Genomic DNA, 15442 nt, shown 5'->3' on the forward strand with positions numbered 1-15442 from the left:
GAAATCCCCTTTCATTGAAATATGAGTCGATCTCTCCATACCATGCTCTCAGAGCTTGTTTCAGGCCATAAAGTGCCTTATTAAGCTTGTACACCTTGTGCTCTTGTCCATTAAGAACAAATCCTTGAGGTTAATCAACGAACGCCTCTTCTTTTAGGACCCCATTTAGGAAAGAAGACTTGACGTCAAGTTGGTGTAGAAACCACCCCTTATGAGCAGCTTCAGAAATAAGGCCTCTAATTGTTTCATGCCTAGCTACCGGTGCAAAGGTTTCTTGGAAATCAATCCCAAGTTTCTGAGAATAACCCTTTGTTACCAATCTAGTTTTGTTCCTTTGAATGGAACCATCTTGATCAAGCTTAGTCTTATAAATCCATTTCACTCCAATGACGGAGTTGTCACAAGGTTTGTCCACTAGTTCCCATGTCTTGTTTTTCACAATGACATTAATCTCCTCTTGCATTGCAGCCTTCCATGTATCTTTTTTCACTGCATCATCAAAGTTTTTCGGTTCTACAACACAGAAATTGCACCTTTCATAGACTTCATTTAAGCTCCTTAACTGAACCAATGTTGAACTTGGACTCGAAGGTGTGGGAGAGTGAACTTGAGGATTGTTTTCAGGTGACAATTTTGGAATTTCCAGCTCAATTTCCTCTTCATTTGGCTAATTTTCTTCTTCAATTTTGATTAGTGCAAATTCCTCTCGGATGGTTGCTTGATTCTAATCCCACGAAGATTTCTCACTAAAGGGAACATCTCTACAAACCACAACTTTCTTCTTTTTTAAGTTATAGAGTCTATACCCTTTTGTGTGTGAAGATAGCCTATGAAAATGCATCTTTCACTTGACTCATCAAGTTTTTGTCTTAGTTCTTTCGGAACATAAGCAAAGCAGATTGACCCAAACATTCTCAAGTGATTCACGGAAGGTTTTGTTCCACTACATGCCTTAAATGGTGTCTTGCCTTCAACCGCCACTATCGAATGCCTATTCATCAAGTAGACCACTGTATTAACTGCCTCACCCCACAAATATTGAGGCATTCCCTTGTCATGCAACATTGCCTTAGCCATTTCGACTATGGTTCTGTTTTTTCACTTAGCTACTCCATTTTGTTATGGAGTGTAGCTGACAGTAAGCTGCCTTTCCAAGTCAATATCTTGACAAAATTTATCAAATTCCGTGATTGTGTACTCTGACACTTCGAAGAGCTTTGATTAGATAACCAGATTGTCGCTCAACCATAGCTTGAAACTTCTTGAAGATTGAGAATACTTCTAATTTATGTCTTAGAAAGTATACCCAAGTCATTCTGGAATAATCATCCATGAAGATTAGGAAATACTTGCTTCCCACTTGGGTAGAGGTCTTCATGGGTCTGCAAACATCTGTATGAATCAATTCCAATAGAGCTTTTGCTCTCCCAGCTTTACCATGTGGAAATGAATCTCTATGATGCTTCCCAAGTGCACAACCTTCATAGATTTCTTCATTTTCTTGGATACTCGGCAACCCATGCACCATTTCTTTTTCTTGTAGCTTCTTGAGACTTTGAAAATTCAAGTGGCCAAGCCTTTTATGCCATAGCTTTGAATCTTCTTGCACTTCCATCTTGAGTATAGATTGAGTTGCATACTCAATTGTAAGAGGAAAGCTTCTACTCTTCCTCATCTCAATCTTAGCCAAGAGTTGTTCACGATTCCTCCCATCATATATCTTGCAAGTATTGTCTCCAAAATACAAGTAGTAGCCATGCTCAATGAGTTGTCCAAGACTTAGCAAATTTTTCTTCAAATCAGGTACTAACATGACATCCTTGATGACCATCTTTCCATTCTTCGTATGCACGGAAATAGTACCTTTTCCCAATGTATCAAATAGCTGCCCATTTCCCATCTTCACTCGGGTTGGGTTTGTAGTGTCAATATTATGGAGAATGTTCTTGTTCACCGTCATTTGATTGCTATAGCCGCCGTCCACAAACCAAACTTTAGCTTTTTCTTGGACAGTTGTATCATGACCAACATAAAACATATTGGTATCTTCACCTTCTGCTTTGGTGTAGTGAGCTAGCTGATTATCTCTGTAGGTACAATCCTTTGGCATATGCCCGAATCTACTACACTTGTGGCATTTCACTTTTCCCTTGAACTAACATTCACCGGAATGAGCTTTGTCACAAATTTTGCATTTCGAAACATACAAACTCTTCTCAACCTTTTTCTTCTCTTCAAATTACCCTTTCCTTCCCACACTTTGTTTTTGCCTTTCCAATTCTTGTTGGACTTGGCTTTGCTTTAACTTGAACTAGCTTCAGTTTTTGGATTCACTGTAAGTGTTTGGAAAACATTTTCTACATCATTATTGTCATGCCTGGATAGTCTTTGAGCAAAACCCTTAAGTGCACCAATCAATTCTTCAACACTCAAAGTTGACAAATCCCTAGTCTCCTCTATGATTGAAACTATGTTGTCATACTTTCTTGGCAAGTTAATTAGATACTTCTGAACTATTCTCTCATCAGACAAGGTTTCACCATAACTTTTCATTTGATTAATAATCTTAGAAAATCGACTCAGGTAATCATCTAACAATTCATCATCTTTCATTCTTTTGTACTCAAAATCTCTTCTCAAAGATTGGAGTTTGACTGCCTTTACCTTAGTAGAGCATCTGTAAACTTTCTCCAGCACATCCCAAGCTGATTTGGCATTTGTCTCGTTCAAAATTTTCGGAAATATTTCATCTGAGATAGCACTTTGGATGACCCCCAATTGCTTTTGCATCTCTCTTGATGTTTAAATTCAGTTCCCTTGTTTGAGAGTTTATCAAAACCACATTATATAGAGTTACCACATAGCCATCTTCAATCAAGCTCTACAAATCATGAGATACAAAAATTGTTCTCAACTTTGTCCTCCAGAAGTCATAATTCTCTCCACTGAAGATAGGAGTTCGAATCACTCCACTGATACTTGAACCAACCATGAATTTGAAATTTTTTATTCTAGGGTTTCACTTAGAATTTTCCCCCTTTTGAGAATAAAAAAAGGCCTCCACTTTTTTATCAAATTAGCTCTGATACCATGTTGATATTCAAACAATCCTTCATCTCAATAAACTAAACACAGGCTAGAAAGATGAAGCAACATATGACAAATATGAGAAGCAGCTTGTTGAGGGAAAACAGAGGGCAAAGAGCAAACGGGGAAACAGAGGGCAGAGAACTTTTTTCACAAAGAGAGATTTTTTTGATATTCATTGAATGTCCTGGTACATTAGACAGGTAATAAGGCAAATGGTCAGCCTTTTTACAAAAGATCTATGCCATACATGTGGCAATAGATTAGAGATCCAAAACATTTCAAATTATAAATCAAAGGATTAACTTTAAAGCAAAGGATTAACTTTAATACTTTCGGTAAGTCAATATATAAAATTGATATATATTGTTGGCCCATTGTTTAAATTAGTTTTAGCTTTTGAGTCCGGTCGCTGTTAGGCTTTTAGGACTAGTGATCGTTTAACAAATCAAACCTATTTGAAATCGATTCATTTTGAGAAATTAAGAATTGTCTTGATTTTGATTTTGCAGGACATGTTCATTGCAAGCACGAAGACAAGCACAAGCACTGTCGAGTGGGGAATGGCAGAGATCCTAAAAAAACCCTGATGTACACAAGAAAATAATTATGGAATTGGATGAAGTTGTTGGAAAGGACATGTTCATCGAAGAAAGCGACATTGCGAATTTGCCTTACCTTCAAGCAGCAGTGAAAGAAGTTTTCTGACTCCACCCATCAGTCCCACTCATTACTCTTTGCTCATATGAGGCTTGTGAGGTTTCAATTGAAAAGGCCAAGAGTGTCATTACCATCCCCAAACCTAGACTCTCAACTTCTGTTTACCTGTAATGTTCTGTGATACCTAGTGTTGGAAATAATAAGATCAATATAACAATTGTTATTCAACAGATATGCCTATTATCTAGTGCTATAAGCTTCGCTAGAAGCAAGCAAGATTATAATACATGACTTATCTTAGTTCGATCTGATACCTCTTGATTCAGAGAAGATGGTCGTAGATCATTGCATTTTTTTAGTGAAAGGGGTTCCAGGGTGAAAGGTGAAAATGGGAGTAAGTATCCGTTCAAGCACAAAGCCTCGCTTTGCTGCTTCTTTATAGCATTTGTGTAGTGAAGCTACTGTAATTTAGAGAATGGATGGTGTACGTTTTTATTTTATTTTATTTTTTTAAATCACGCGATCTTATCTACATGAAGGGTGGGGGAATGGAATAAGCTCACAATGGGCTAACCATAATAATTTGGTTCGAATTTGTCTTAGGTGAGAATGAATGTTATGGGTGGATCAATTACAACTAATATATATACTTTGGTCTCCTTTCTCAGGTCTGTGTGGTCCTCTCTAGAAAGGAACTCTTCCCATTGAGTGTTCTTGGATCAAATCTGTAACCAAGAGAAGAGAAGACAAGTATTAGCATGGCTTTAACGTCTTCTACACCTAGTGAGTATACTTAATTAACTATGGTAACCTTAAGCATGGATATTTACTGTAATAAATGCAGTATGTAATAGTTCATGCATTATTGTCTTTAACATCATTTAGGTTTTAGTTGTGTTCAATCTATAATATGGCCAACATGTGGTACGTATCAGAGCCACACCAATTAAACCTTATACATATGATAGTTGATTATAATGTTCCGCGGTGCGAAATGATGTTGAATTCCATTGGCTTTGTGATTTTTTGTTTGCACATTTATTCATACGATATTCTCAAATTTTGATAGCATAATTATTCTCCTTACATATCTTACGTATCTTGCTGTTCTTATAATTGCTGCCACTCAATATCAAGTTTTCTAGGCAATTATTTGAAATATATGATGCTATCATCATTATTTCTCTTATGCTATTTTACTGATGTCTAAATTTGCAAGGAGTACACTAATGGATTATGGAATAATTGTAATTGATCTAGCGCTTAAGGCAGACTAATGGATTATGGAATAACTTTAGTATAACACCAAAAGTGTAGGACTAAATGTAATCTTTCAGAACCCCATAATGATCATTTTGGTAGTGGTTTACAAATATTAACAAGTAATATACTTCCAAAGAAGTGACTATGTTGGGTTCATTTATGTGATCACTGTATTGAGAGTGCTGGAACACAGGCTATATTTATACTTCAACTTACCCAGAGGTAATGTTATATAAATGGTTTTAGTGTCCTATGACTTGGCTAGCAAAAATTTTGGAACACATTATTATGTATGGACAGTTTCTTGCCCAAATTATAGGTGTGACTGAAACCATAATTTAAGTATGACAAGAAGTTTAGTATTCATTCTTGGTCATGTATTTATGACGTTTTTCCAAATTCTTTTCAAATTATGGTAGGTTTCAATATGATGAGTTTGGTAAATGTGAGAAGTTGAAGCAACAACTTCAAAACATGGAAGCAACAAATCAAAATGAATCATGGAATGTTGGAGTTCAACATAACATTCAAGGCTCCTCAACCTTCTACATTAACAGATGAAAGTACTGCACAAGAGAGGGAATATTTTGCAAAGTGGGATAGGGCAAACCAAATGTCCCTACTCATCATGCAAAATTCCATGGATTAACATATCAGAAGAAGGAATCCTAGCTGTGATTTGGCCAAGAGTTACATCGACAAGGTCGAAGAAAAGTTTAAAAGGTCAAACAAAGCTGAGACTACAGGGGTTTATTTGTCAGCATTAATAAACACTAAACATGATGGTTCTAGCAGTGTTCAAGAGCATTTTTTGAAATTGGTTATCATGGACAATAAATTGAGTGCAATGGACATTGGAATCAATGATCATTTCCTTGTTCATATGGGTTTTTACTCTTTGTCCAATGAATATGAGCAACTTAAGGTGAGTTACAATACTCAGAATGAGGTTTGGAGTATCAATAAACAAATAGCTATTTGTTACCAAGAGGAACGAATGAAATACCCTAAGTGGGGTCCCATGCAAATTTCGTAAAAGTCAACACAAGGAATATTCTAGGAATATTCCTAAGAATATAACGGAGTATTCCATCTGGATCCAAGTCAAGTCAGAACAGGGTTTTGGATTCAGTTCTAGGTTATGGGTCGGGTTGACTTGGTTTCAGGCCATGGATTGGCCGATCTCCACAAAGAAGAAAGTTAGAGCTTGGAGAGCTCCGTTCATCCCCAAATCTCATCTAAAACTAGTAATTCAATATATCAAATTGAAGCCCAAGGAACAAGGAAGAATATTATACCCATCCCGTGGTCGGAGTTGGTCAAAAAATGGTCTGCAACCCGCGGCATTCCTCGCTGGAAAATGGGTTTGTTACCCCAAGTTGATTTCATGCTAATCCTTCACCAAAATGAGTATACAGACTTAGCAATCGCACCAAACATCAATTTGAGACGGAGAAAAGTGACTCTGAGGCTCACCTAATCAGAGATGGTGGAACTCGCCGGCTTCCATGGTGCCTAGGTCTCAATTGGAGCCTAGCACTCTGTTTAAGGATCTTAAACTCGAGAAGGAATGAAGAATGAGTGGTGATGGTGGTATGTGATTGAGACTCATATGGGACGATGATGGTGGTGTATGTGCTAGCCTTTGCATTTGCAAAGTGAGATAGGGAGGAGATATGAGAGAGCTAAGGGAAGAGAGTTACGGGGAAGGGAAGCTAGGAACAAGGGAACATGTGGCCCCCTAGTGGCTCACAACATGAAATTACTAATTGCGAGAAATATCACTAAATCGTGATGCTAACTGTTAAAGATAGAAAAATTTAGCCATGCACTATTTTTTAACATCGATCAACTTGATGTTTTGGTGTTTTCAAATAGCAAGAGGCAACGTCGGAGAGCTCATGAGTGCAATGTCTATGCCTACACCCATGCTTAATTATTCCTTCTCTCACTTCTGAGGTTTATTAATTATATCAATTTGTGTGGGCTTGAGATTCTATTTGAATTTGGGGTTGAGGTTAAGTGTATGTCGTCAAGATTATTCCTTTGATCCAGGATGTTGAGGTTGTATCTGGCCAGATTCTTTTGTGAACAAAATTCACATATATCACTTCCTCTATCCCCTCTAACATGGAACGCATTCACCATCATTGTCCACGTGGCTAAAAACTTACAAATGACAGTGCATTATTTAACCGGGAGGTCAACCCATACATCCCAAGTTTAAAACTCATCATCCCTTAAATTAATGTAACAATTTCAAATTTTTCCACTTCCCCACCCCTTAATAATCTAAATTAAACTTGATCATAGCCAAAAGGCCGATAAATGTATAAAATAATCTAAACTACATAATAATAGAACTAACTTTGTCAACAGAAAAAAAATAAATAAATAATGAAATTACAATTATAACCTTTAATACATAAAAAAAATGGGAGAAAAGAAACAAAATAGGGGCATTAAAGTAATTTAAAGCAAACAATTTTTTTTTTCTTTCTAAACCTCACAATCATGTCACCGTATCATAACCCTCTAAATTCTCTCTCTCTCTCTTTCTCTTTCACTCTCCATAACTGTCAACACCTTTTTTTGTCTATGCCTACATAACTCCTACCAAATAAATAAATAAATAAAAATTAAAACAATATTTGAGAAAAATAAAAATAAAAGTAATATTTCTCACACATGAAGTGTGTGACCTTTGCTAATCTTTATTAATTAATAAAACCCTCTTTGTCAACAAGAGTGACAAATATAATTTCACAGGTCCAATAATGTAATTTCATATGTTCAAATTTTACTGTTTTTTATTGAAACCTCATAGGTGATGTTAAAAATTAAAATATCTCTAATATTAAAAATTAAAAATTAAAAAAATAAAAACCAAAAACAAAAACCTCCCCACTCCCTCAACGTTCTCTCTCTCTCTCCCTCTCTCCTTCTCATTTTCTAAAAAAATGTGTTCATACACACAAATGTGTAGGCATTTGCTAGTAATAAATTAAAAAAATGAGGAGGTCACGTGGAGGTGAACCACGTAAGTCCTCCTAGGTGTAGGCTTCTACACCCTATTTGCCTTGTTTATCCAGAATCACCTTATTGCATGCATACTGTAAACTTGTCATCACCAATACAATTTCTACCTGAAAGCGTTACACGCATCAGAGAAAGAGAGCATGCATCGGACAACTGCACAAAGAAAGATGCTTCGTTTGTTTGTTTTTGTTTTGTTTTCTTTCCTTTTTGGGAGTTGATTGCAATAAGAGGACCTAGAGAGAACGAAAAAAACGTATAGCAAAAATGGAAGCCTTCCCTCTCTGCATGATCATTGCTTTGTTATCAGTTGCTGCATATTTTTCATCACCCATCTCGTCCATGGCGGCAAATATGAAAATTGGAAAAACTCACCTCTAGGACCTGTTGGATGGCCGATACTCGGCAACCTTCTTCAATTGAGCAGCAGCAAAATACATGAACACTTGTTTAAGCCATCCAAAATTCATGGCCCGCTCTTTAGCCTGAAATTGGGTCCAAAATCGATCATTGTGGCAACTTCGCCAGAAATGGCACGCCTTATCCTCAAGGAACGGGAAGCTATTTTCTCCAGTCATATCTCCAACAAGATCACCCAAGTCGTGTCATATGATGACACCTCTCTTGTATATTCTCCCATGGGTACAAGATGGAGAGTGTTCACAGACGGAGCTACAAAAGGCCCAGGGGAGGCATCCGCCCCCACTCAGTTTTTTGGGTGAATGGAAAAAAATGTAATATGACAATTAAAAGTTTGAGTTTGGTTCCAAACATTCCACGTTTCCTAACCTAAACCAAGCTCAATTGTTGGGGGGTGGGGTGGGGGTGGTACATTGGCGATCTTTCAGAAATATGATGCTTTGTATGAGAAACTTATCGACGAGAGGTTGCAAGAGAGGGAAATCGGAATCAACAATACTACTAAGAAGGAGAAAGGGGACATGTTAGATGCATTATTGAACTATAGAAGTGATAAAGATGATGACCTGAGAACCCTTTCTAGAAACATCATCAAAAGCTTGATTTCCGTAAGTCAATACATAAGCTTGATATACATTACTAGTCCATTGTTTTTAACAGTTTTAGCTTTTGGGTCCGGTGGCTGTTAGGCTTTTGGTACATTGAATTCAAATGATCAAGTATCATAAGATTCAATTGATCAAGCATCACAATGACACAGCAATTTTACTTCACAATGTATTTATATGAATTTACTTTACAATTTAGAATTTAGCTTTTTAATTTAGAGATTTTTTATTGTACCTTGTTCTCAACAACCTAAAACCCATTATTTTACTTGGTTGTGTTAGGATGCCCCTATTTAAAAAAATCTCTAGCTCTGTCCCTGAGAGTGTTCAGAAGAATATTGAATGAAAATGTCTTCTCTTCTAGAGCCCTTGACAATTTTACACCACTTCGCAAGCAAAAGGTTCGTTAATTTGCGTCATCTTAACTTTTGCCTGCTCGATCATGTTATATTACTTTATTGAAACCATTCAAGCATCTTGGCACATAACTAGTTGCAGTAGTATCTGTTGATTTGATATATGAGGTACACTAATTAGACTGGATTTTTAATTCCGTTTCTGTTTCTAGTGATTGGGGCCGCTGATAAGTGTTTTTGAAATAACTAAAGAGAATTGTTATTGGCACTTCAAAATTTTCATTCTACACTCCAAACTTTCTATATTTGGAAACAAAAATATACTTGTGAGAAGTGTAGAATGAGATTTTTCTAGTGCCAATAACACTCCCCTAACTAAAATGTAATAAAAATCTCTGCCTAGAGATGCCGAGACCCCGCCTAGGTGCTAGGCAACTAGTCACCGCCCCGATTAATACCTAGCCGTTTGAAAATTAAGAAATTGCGCCTAGCCCGTCCAAACCCATCTAGGCACCTGCCTAGGTTGCAACTCACTTAGACAGAAAATAGATAACTTTCAATTTGCATTTAATTTTTTTCAATAAATTGTAAGAGACTTGTTGAATACTTAAATGAGCACACACTATATGCTTGTTCCCCATGTTTTCATTATGTTCCAATACTTCATAAAACATATGTCATTCTATTTTGTAGTTTATGATGAAATTATATATATTTTAAGTATAAACAAATACTTACTTACACAAAATAAAATGGATTTACTTAAATCCGCCTAGTCCACCTAAGTGTCTGACTAACGCCTAGCGTCTTTTTGAACTTTGCTAAAAACAGTGTCGCAACACTTCTGACTATATCAAACGTTGTTGACAAGAGAAATTTTTTATTTTGACCGTTTCATTGCCGTGTTTTGATATTAATCTATGTGCTATAATTAATAGTAGTAAAATACACGAATGTATGAGTGACACCACGTAACTAGACTTAGAGTTCAATTCAGTCTTATAATAAAGTACTCTCCTATATGTTGAGGATATGTTCTTAAGTATTTGGGACAATTGTCAAATTTAATTTTTTTTGTAAATAATTGTCAAATTTAATACACAAACAAATATTGGAGTAAGAAATTTTTAAATATTGGAAAAAGAAATTTTCAATTTATATTGATACTCGCAGAAAATTAGAAATCTGAATTTGTTTATTCTTTCAATTGTTTGTAGGTCCATGGATTACTGAAGCAGCTCTACTCAGCTTCTTTGTCAAAGAATCCGGTGAACATTGCAGAATGGGTTTTCATCACCGTAGCCAACATTATAAGTAACCTTACATGCAGTAAGAGCCTTTTTGAATACACAACAAGGGAAGGGAGAGAAATGAAACAATCATTAAAATAATTAATAAAACTTCTCGGCATGGGCAATATTGCTGATTCTTCCCATTATTCAAGCTTTTTGATCCTCAAGGGCTCAAACGGGGAACATTGACGATCTTTCAGAAATATGATGCTTTGTATGAGAAACTTATCGACGAGAGGTTGCAAGAGAGGGAAATCAGAATCAACAATACTACTAAAAAGGAGAAATGGGACATGTTAGATGCATTATTGAACTATAGAAGTGATAAAGATGATGACATGAGAACCCTTTCTAGAAACATGATCAAAAGCTTGATTTCCGTAAGTCAATACATGAGCTTGATATACATTGCTGGTCCATTGTTTTTAACAGTTTTAGCTTTTGGGTCCGGTGGCCGTTAGGCTTTTGGAACTAGTGATTGTGTAACAAATCAAACCAATTTGAAATAGATTCATTTTAAGAAATTAAGAATTGGTCTTGATTTTGATTTTGTAGGACATGCATGTTCATTGCAAGCACGGACACAACTACAAGCATTGTCGAGTGGGGAATGGCAGAGATCCTCAGAAATCCTGGTGTACACAAGAAAATAGTTCTGGAGCTGGACCAAGTTGTTGGAAAGGACATGTTTGTTGAAGAAGGCGACATTGCGAATTTGCCTTACCTTCAAGAGCAGTGAAAGAAGTTTTCCAACTCCACCCAGCAGCCCCACTCATTGGTCGTCGCCCAAACGAGGCTTGTGAGGTTGCTGGGTATCATATTCCTAAGGATTGGGTTACAGTGGTGAACATTTGGGGGATTGGTAGAGATCCAAGCATTTGGGAAGAACCTTGCAAATTTAAACCCGAAAGGTTTATTGGTTCGAAGTTTGATGTGAAAGGCCCAGACTTCAATCTACTGCCATTTGGGTGTGGGAAAAGGATTTGTGTAGGATGGCCGCTTGCTCATCGCACGGTGCAATTTTACTTGGCAGCATTTCTCCATGCCTTTGAGTGGGAATGCCCTCCAAGAGTCGTGGACAATATGGAAGAATTTGTTGGGACTACAATTCAAAAAGCCAAGAGTATCATCGCCATCCCCAAACCTAGACTCTCAACTTCTGTTTACCTGTAATGTTCTGTGATACCTAGTGTTGGAAATAAGATCAATGTAACAACTGTTAATCAACAAATGTTATAGCGATTTTGTAGTGAATGTTACTCTAATTTAGAGAATGGATGGTGTACTTTGTTCTTTTTTTTTTTTTTTTTTAAATCACATGATATTATCTACATGAAGGTGGGGAGTGGGCTGGCTAGGCTTCACAATTGGTTAGCTATAATAATTTGGTTCAGATTCTTCTTTGGTTAGAATGGATGATGTATTTAGAATTAAAACCAGGCAGAGTTTGGTCATGGGAAGCACTAGTTTTTTTTTTTTTTCCCTCTCCCTTCTGAGAGTTTGATTGCAATAAGAGAGGAGAAAATACCTAGAAAGAGAAGAAAAAAAAAGTAGCAAAAATGGAAGCCTTCCCTCTCTGCATGATCATTGCTTTGTTACTAGTTGCTGCATATTTTTTCATCTCTCGTCTGGTCCGTGGTTGCAAAAATGAAAGTTGGAAAAAACTCCAGGGCCCGTTGGATGGCGGATACTCGGCAACCTTCCTCAACTCAGAAGCAGCGGCATAAATGAATTGAATTCTTGTTTAAGCTATCCAAAATCCGTGGCCCACTCTTTAGCCTGAAAATCGTTTCAAAGCCAGTCATTATGGCAACTACGCCCAAAATGGCACGCGTTATCCTTAAGCAACAAGAGCCTGTTTTCTCCAATAATATCGCAACCGAGACCTCCCTGGTCAAGTCATATGAAGCCACCTCCATTACATTTTCTCCGATGGGTACAGTTTGGAGAGTGCTCAGAAGAATATTGAAGAATATATTGAAAATGGAATGGTGTTTTAAAGAGATTGAGGTACTCAGAATCAAGAAAAAGAGTGACAAAAATGAAAGAGAAGCAGCAGAGAATGAAGAGAGAATTTCATAAAAGTTACAGAGGCTATGACTTAACTATTTCATTCAATCTTTCCCACCGAATACATTTGTGTGAATGAGCCAATCACTGGCTTTGTTCTCCAACGGTTACATAGAGAGAGAAAGAGAGAGAGAGAGAGAGAGAGAGAATCTATTTATATCGTGCCATCCTAGCCATCTACCTAATCAGCCTACTATGTTTAGACATTTGCAGTTCTATTTAACAACTTAAACATGACAGATTTTCTACTACTTTGCATATAAGCCAAGGTATTGAACCAGAATCAATTCATACAATTATAATTCAACACTCCCCTTTAATTGATGAACTAATTTCACTCCAAATATCTCTCTAAGCTTGTTGAACTGACCATTTGCCAAAGCCTTGGTAAAAATGTCTACCAATTGCTCCTTGGTTGGATATTACTTCAAATCAATTGTCCCTTGCTGCAATGCTTCTTTGATGAAGTGATATCACATGTTAATGTGTTTGATTTTCTGGTGAAAGATGGGATTCTTGGTGATTGCTAGTGCAGATGTATTATCACAATGCAGAGGAGTTGCTTATGTCTGAAACTCACCTAAGTCTTCCAGAACAAACTTTAACCATGTTGCATGTGCAGTGGCTTCTAAAGCACTAATGTACTCAACTTCAGTTGTGGATATTGATTCATTTCAGAGTTACATTTGATGAATCAATTAATTACAATTGATTCATTTCCCTATACAATTTACTAAATTTAACTTATTCTAGAGAATTGTGGAGTAATTACAATTAATTCATGTGTAATGTTTCGGATACCAAAATATTACACCAAATGATGTATCACCAATAAGAAATAAGCACGTTAATCAACGCTTAAGTAATAATCCAATGATCAACAACCACATTAATCTAGAGATTTGTGGAGATGATAGGATTCCACTAACACAAACCCCCTGGAAAACTGGACGGCCTTGGGTGGACAAGTTTGGAGCAAAGTAGTGATGACGCGGCTGATGAAAAGGCTTGGTGAGTACATCAGTTGGTTGGTAAATAGAGGGAACGAAACAGACATGGTGACTGCCTAATGCTAATTTTTCATGAACAAAGTGATAGTCAAGCTCAATATGGCGAGTACGAGCACATAAGGCCGATTGGCGGCCATGTATGTAGCACTAAGATTATCACAGTAGAGAAACACCAAAAGTGGAGTGGGACTCCAAGCTCATAAAACAGATAAGACAACCATGTAGTCTCAGCACATGAGTGAGCTAAAAAGCGATATTCGAATTCAGCACTAGACCTTGCAATAATAGGTTGCTTTTTTGAGCACCAAGACATGAGATTTGAACCCAAATATATAAGATACCCACTGGTGGAACGGCGAGTATTTGGACAACCAGCTTAATCCGCATCGAAATAGGCACACAGGCGGGCAAAATGAGTTTGAGTACAGAAGACAAGGTCGTGATTAAGAGTGCCTTTTGTTGAATTATAAATCTATAGCTGATTAGTATTAGTGAAATAAGATGAGCTTATTTGTGTATTCACTTGAGTATATTACTGCCAAGTGTGAGGTCAAAAGATGTAAGGCATATAATGCCATGTGTAATGATCTTAGTAAATAGCTCAATGTATGGTTGAGATCATTTTGTGATGTAGGGCACTTCTCTCTAACAGTATATTGCACGATGTAAGTGTGATTGGATTAGAGTAAGAGAAATATATTCCTCTGCTACATTTCATGGCAGAGAAGAGAACATTCATAAAACCTCTTTCTTCTTCTCCATTTTTCATATAACCATTGAAAATCTAAGAAAACAGAAACACTAACACCTTAGACATACCTAAGAATATGCTTGGCTATAACAAGATGAGGAACCCAAGGTGAACTCATAAATTGGGCAACAGTACTTACAGCATAGCTGATGTCTGGACAAGTTAAAGTGAGATATTAGAGACAGCCAACAATCTCGTAGAATTCAGTAGGAGAGGAAAGCAAGGAACCGACTAACTGTGAAAGAAGGACTTTGGCAGCCAAGGGGGTCGATGCCGGTTTGCAGTGAAGGAGATTGTGTCTTTGTAACAAATCATGAGCATACTTCAACTGATTTATGTGCAAAGAACCACCATGGGAGAGAACCTGTAAGCCCAAAAAATAGTGCACGGGGCTAAGAGCTTTAATGTCAAATCCACGACCAAGGGCATCAATGAAACTTTGGAGTAGCAAGAGTCAGTGCCAGTGACAGCAATATCATCAACATAAAGTAGGAGAAAAATGATTTTAGAGCCTTGATGAAAAATAAAGAGTCAGCGGAATCCTATCAACTTACTAAATTAACTTAATCTGGAGATAAATTTGTGGAGATGATAGGATCCTGCTACCACTTGTGCCGAATCCATAGAATTTTTTGTGCTGGTTTGGTTCCTTCAATTAAACATCCATTTACAACAGTTGAATAGTATAGAAAAATCTTAATAATTTTTCAGTGGATGCCAGTTCTTAATAGCAAATTCTTTGTGCTTGTTAATGAAGTGAGTGAAACAATAGCACAGCTATAAGAAAAAGTAATTACCAAAAACGATGTGAATTTGTAAACACCAATGAGGATTTTATGACTTCATCGTAGAAATGACATTTAGAAGGTAACTAAGCCAAGGCTTCATT

The 15442-nt window shown here is 36.8% G+C and overlaps 1 pseudogene; it reads left to right on the forward strand.

Annotated features, from left to right (window-relative positions):
* Window positions 1–8313: 8313 nt before the first annotated feature.
* LOC137739039 (7-ethoxycoumarin O-deethylase-like) lies at window positions 8314–11895 on the forward strand (annotated as a pseudogene).
* The last annotated feature ends 3547 nt before the right edge of the window (window positions 11896–15442 follow it).

Source organism: Pyrus communis, chromosome 7 (genome assembly GCF_963583255.1).
Source record: "Pyrus communis chromosome 7, drPyrComm1.1, whole genome shotgun sequence".
Classification (NCBI taxonomy): Eukaryota; Viridiplantae; Streptophyta; class Magnoliopsida; order Rosales; family Rosaceae; genus Pyrus; species Pyrus communis.